The sequence below is a fragment of the Lytechinus variegatus genome, chromosome 11 (assembly GCF_018143015.1).
Source record: "Lytechinus variegatus isolate NC3 chromosome 11, Lvar_3.0, whole genome shotgun sequence".
NCBI lineage: Eukaryota > Metazoa > Echinodermata > Echinoidea > Temnopleuroida > Toxopneustidae > Lytechinus > Lytechinus variegatus.
Window position 1 is genome coordinate 31,201,524 of NC_054750.1, and position 6,000 is coordinate 31,207,523.

General features: G+C 36.3%; 1 protein-coding gene across 3 annotated transcripts in view; it reads right to left on the bottom strand.

The window, feature by feature from the left end:
* Positions 1-3,029, bottom strand: part of LOC121423702 (importin-13-like) — an 85,674-nt gene extending 82,645 nt beyond the window's left edge. The window contains exon 1 of one of the 3 annotated variants that reach the window (XM_041619130.1): positions 2,858-3,029. The gene's annotated coding sequence lies outside the window, so the exon portion shown is untranslated. The other 2 variants (XM_041619132.1, XM_041619131.1) reach the window with 2 other exon arrangements.
* Between the last annotated feature and the right edge of the window lie 2,971 nt (positions 3,030-6,000).

Genomic DNA, 6,000 nt, shown 5'->3' on the forward strand with positions numbered 1-6,000 from the left:
TTTATTGTAAAAATAGCAGAAAAAATAATAAAAAATATTGCCGAAGGTTTGAGAAAAATTCGTCAAATAATTATAAAGTTATTAGAATTTCAATTATTTGATTTGTGACGTCATATGCGAGCAGCATTCCTACATAGCGAATGATAAAAAATCAATGAAATGTCATTTTCTCAGAAAATTGAAAATTGTTTTCACTGTATACCTTTTGTATATCAGTAGAGAAATCATTTCACACCCGATCATGAAAAAAAGACAAAATTAAGTCATCAGGAACCATACAAAATTTGAAATTCATGCATTTTATATTACATAACACATGGGGCAGCTGCTCGTTTCTGGCGTCACAAATCTAAAACTGAACTCTATTAACTTTCTTACTCTTTAACGGATTTCCTCAAACCTTCACCAATATCTTTTACTATTTTTTCTGCAATTTTTACAACAAAGTTTTCTTCAGGGTGAACTTCTTCTTTAATAGCTAACACAGCTATTGTATATATACAATGTTAAGAAAAATCTACTATCTATCATACATGTATTGTAATGAATTGATTTGAGCTCCTCACGGAGAGCGATTCTGAGGAGCTCAATTGAGCTCCTCAAAAAAATAAGGAGAGCGATTTATTGAGCTCCACGAAATTATAAACGTGAAGGACTGATATTAGTTTTAATCGTTTTTAAAGATTGTGATGTTGCATGAATTTTATATTTTTCCCCCATAAAATCCCACCTATGTCACTCAGAATATCAGATCGAGTTCACGGTCTCGAAGTTCGGGTAGGTGGAGCAGAGTGTAGCAGTAGTGGAGTGGAGCCTGCACGAACTTCGCTCGAGGTACCTGGGTTATATGGTAGTGGATCGTATTACCGAACACTTTTCATGAATTCAATCATATCAAAAACATTATTCTCATAAAATTCACCAAACTTTCAGTTTCACCATAAATACAAAATTACCTACAAAATATAAATATGTAAAATTTTGCCGAAATTGTTTTTTCCTTTTTACGATATTAGCTTCCAATCGGACCCTTCTTCGCATGTGAAATATTTTGGTCACTTGAAAAACGTATTACCGAACGTATGTTTTCTATGCGATAAGTTGAGAAAACAACAAAATTACTGATGTTTAGTGATGAGTTATTTTTACCATACTTTATTATTTTCAGAATATTGATACTTTGAAAATGTGTTTTTGACCAGTTTTCATCATCTTTCTGTTAAAGTTCCCTTTCGAAGAATGTTGCAAAGTTTTGAGTGTATGAAATTATTTTTTGACGCTACGATGCGCGCATTCAGTAATACAATCGCTCACAGGGAGGCAGCGTAGCTCAGTCGGTTAGAGCGCAGGTTTCGGATAAGATCGTAGATCTCAACGTAAGGGGTTCGAGTCCTGCTCATGCTGAAACGCGTCTAACAAAAATCTGATGCTATAGCGTTGTGTGTAATCGTGCCTCACCACTGTATTCAGTGCAGGTGTGAATGCAGTTGGAAAACACTCCGTCCATCGGAAAGGACGCAAATGTTGGTCCCGTGTATAGGAGAGTCACAACCTATGCACGTTAAAACCAATACACTATTCCTCAAAGAGTAGGGCGTTCACCCGGTGTATCGCACCTGCCAGTCCCGGCAAAATTCAGTCTAGTCAATCTTATGTTCATATGCCATAATAATCAACATAGGCCTAATGATTGTGGGCATTAACGGAAAGACAAGACACTATATATATACTAGCTAATGGTGACAAATTTGCTGACCTTAGTATTGTAAGGTTGAGAAAGTTATATGTTTGGAGGTAGAAAATAAAGTTCTAAGTCAGCAAACTCAATTATCAAACTGAAGAGGGAAAGAAGTGAAACAGACGCAAAATAAAGAGAACTTAAACCGAAGAAGTCTGGTAGTGCACTGTTTAATATCTGGGGTGCTTTGCCTCAGCTAAAATCAAATCATTCCATAATTTACATAAATATTTAAATTAGAAATAATAACCAATCAAACTAAAGAAAATGAAAGGACCCAATTCATAAGATAAACCAAGGCAATAAGGAATGAGATGAGATGACAAAGATGTCTGGTGATTAATGGAAGTAGGACTCTAGGAGTCAGGTGAGGGATGGAATGAGTGGAACACCTGAAGAGAGAAGAGAGAATGAATGAAGATGACAAAAGAGAATTGGAGGAAAGGCATTCAGAGAAGAATGAATGACATCTGAATATCATTAAACTCAAATAACCTAAGTTCAGACTGCAAGGGCAGTGCTGAAAAGAAATGCAAAGTATGAACATAAAGTCTAGACAGAACAGAAATGTACAACAGCTGAAGAATAAAGGAAATAAACAAAATAGCAAAATGACAAAATAACCATCCTACAGTATTGTCAATATTTTCATCAATACTGAACTCATCCTAACGAAACTTACATGTATGCTAGGCCTAAGTAACGTTAGAGGGTAATTTTAGGTCGCTTTTACGTTGATGATGTCAGATTTAAAAGATAACGAATAGGCCTAGGCCCAGATCTAGTTTTTTACTTACTAGAAAGGCCATCTGGAAGTATGGACACACCGAATTTTGGACTCACTGAGCCAGCAACTTATCAGTCTATGGATTAGACGTGAGTGGAGCCAACGCAATTCAGCGGAACAACCAAAATACAGAGACTGAACCTGAATCGACAGCTTCGCCGGAGCCGAACCGAGTTGATGAGCGGTAGCTCGGCGGCTGCCGCTGCCGCGTCTCCCGCGACGCTTCTAGGCTAGGTTAGGGCTAGGCAAACAGAAATGTCAACGGGTATCCTCGAGTTCGAGAGTGTAAAATTTAACATTATTTCTTTAAAAACAATAATCATAATACTAACCAGTCAGCACAACTCTTCAGAAAGGCAGAATATCTACTAAAGCCACTCTCACTAGCTCTTATCACCAATTCAGACTCTAGCTTGGTCACTGTTGGTTGGATCACAATTTACAGACGTGAGAGAATTGTTGACAAAAGGTCGCTGCCATATTGAATTGTCACAACCTCTTTCCACATATAAATGACCCAAATACTCATTGATTCCGTTTTGCACTTTTACATTTATCATTATTCATTTACATTCATCTTTACATCATCATCATCTTCATCATTATCATCATCATATCACCACCTTATCATCTAGCTACATCACCAGCATCACCACCATGATTACCATCATAATCAATCACCATCATCATCATATCGTCGTCATCAACATGACATCATCATCAATTCATCACTGTTTATTTTCAATTGATAATAATGTATATAGGCCGACATTCAGTCATAACTTGTTAAAGGTCAAGTCCACCCCCATTTTTTTTTTAATCATGGACCTACTCTATAATAGAGAAAATCAAACTAACATTGTATTTAACGCTGCAAATGAATCGCGGATGTAAACTAGAGTTATAACTTTACTGATTTTGATGTAATTTGGCATAAATAGATGGCATTTTTAAAGTTTCGCTTATTCTTTCACAAAACGGTGATGATGCACAACTCGGTGATCATGCAAATGAGTCAGTTGATCATGTCCCCCACTCACTATTTATTTTGTTTTTTGTTTGAATGCAATATTTCATTTTTTCAAGATTTGACATTATATATAAGAAGGAATTAATAATTTTTTCACAGTGACAATGAGAAAAATAGAACTTTATTTCATATTTCTTATAATAAAATATACAAAAATATATATAGTGAATTGGATCAGTCTCCACATTGCATACCAACCAGGATGTGCATATACAGTAACTGTTTTGTGAAATTAAACGAAAATTTAAAATGTCATAACTCTCTTATGTCACATCCGATTTTCATGAAATTTTCAGTGTTATGCTAATAGGCTTACTGTCATTTTTGTTATTTATTATTTTTTTCTTTCTCCTTTTTTTACCGTCGATGTATTACTGATTTGATTAATGTGAAATCACCTTTGTTATACACATGTATGTAGGCCTACAGAAAAAAAATAATAAAAGACGAATAAAAAAATTGTCTTATCTAAATATCTTTGATATCATCACCACCACCACAACGTATCATCTGAAGCCGGAAGGAGGTAGAGGAGGAGGAGAAGAAGAACAGGAAAACAAGAACAACAACAAGAAGAAGAACAACAACAAGAAGAATAACAACGAGAAACAAGAAGAACAAGAAGAACAAGAAGAAGAACCGAAGAAGAAGAACAACAACAACAACCCTGAGAAGAAGAAGAAGAACAAGAAGAAGAACAACAACAACAACCGTGAGAAGAAGAAGAACAACAACAACAACAAGAACAACTTAAGAAGAAGAACAACAAAAACAAGAACAAGAAGATCAACAAGAAGAAACAAGAAGAATTAAGAATGAGAAGAAGAAGAAGAACAACAACAACAACAACAACAAGAAAAGAAGAACAAGAAGAAGCAGGAGGAGAAAAGAAGAAGTAGCTAGAGAAAAAGAAGAAGAATTGCACCAGGGATTGGCATGTGCATGCATGCCAACCGCGTAGCCAGAAGAAGAAGAAACGCTAAAAATGTTGAAATGTTGAACGCTCCCCTGGATTTCATTTTGGAGGGGCCGGTAAATGCACGCAAAGCGTGCCGGTGCCAACACTTACAGAGCGCGCGAAGCGCGTTCCGTAGCTGTGGGTGTAGGGAGGGGGATCGAGTTTTCCCCTCCCGCGCGAAGCGGGAAGTTTTCGGTGTTTCACTATTAAAATGAAGAGGAAACGTCTTTCTTGTCTCTAGTACCTATATCAGCTCCAATTCAGTTAAATATATAGTGATTTTGAATCTTGTTTTCGAAAGTGATTGTGAACGCACAAAAAAGGAGTACAATAGAGGAAATTAATATAATAATAACGACGCGCGAAGAGCGGAAGCTAAAGCGTTTTAACAATTTTTTTTCCATGAAAAGGGTCCCGGGAAAAGGATATTTTCCCACATATTTTGAATAAGTCCCTTGGATTAAGTTTTAATATAAACAATTTAGCGACAGCTAGTGCATATCTTTAACTCGCAAAACAGAGGAGAAGAAGTGTATATATGCCGGGAGGAAGCAGGGCAATGGAATTCTGAACTTTGAAAGGGCGGACATTTCAACAAATGCAGATATCTCTAATAACCCATCGGCTATAAATCAATTGATTTTCTAAGATTATTGAACTTCATTACAAGGAAAATAGTGCGCAAAAAGTCGAAACTTCTGTGATTTATTGAAATTAAATATATATATAAAGGATGCCTAATTTCTTTGACTTATCCTGAAGCGCTTCATTTTGAATTATAAAGAAACTTAAGTGGTATTCACATTATATTCAAACTGAGGGCGCAAAACAGGACAGGAGATGAATGTGCAGGGAAATGACATGAAGTTTAATAAGATTTGATAAAAAAATATTATACTTTTTATCTAATACGACACGAATTTTATAACTTCCTCTTTTTGAAATTATATAGGAACCTGTTTGCCCCAAAATTATGGTTGATTAGTAATGAGCTGAAAAGCGGGAGAAGTTGACTTTGTGGAGGTGACGGCAGAAATTGATGTAAAGATTTTACCCGCCCGCGCGTTTCCGTTTTACACCCTGGCGAAGGCATTTTCCGGAAAAGTAGCCAAAAAGCGACTAGTGAAGAGTCTACGTCTACGTTTGTTTACATTATCAGCTGGGCGCGCGATCCAAAGTCCGCACCGAAGTTATCCGCAGAACATGCAGCTGAGCTTATACTTTCCAGGTTCAATACGAATGTTTGCCTTGATCATTTGCCTTGCCGATTTGCTGATGTCTGTCTTTCTCTCTGTCTATATATCTATCTCTCAAATTCTATCTCTATCTATCTATGTAACTGCAGTATCTATCTAATAATCTTCTCTGTCTCTCTCATTCTTTATCTAACATCTATCTATCTCAAATTCTCTATCTCTCTCTATCTATCCATCCATCTGTCTGTCTTTCTCTATTTCTCTCTCTCTGCCTACCTATGCAACTACAGT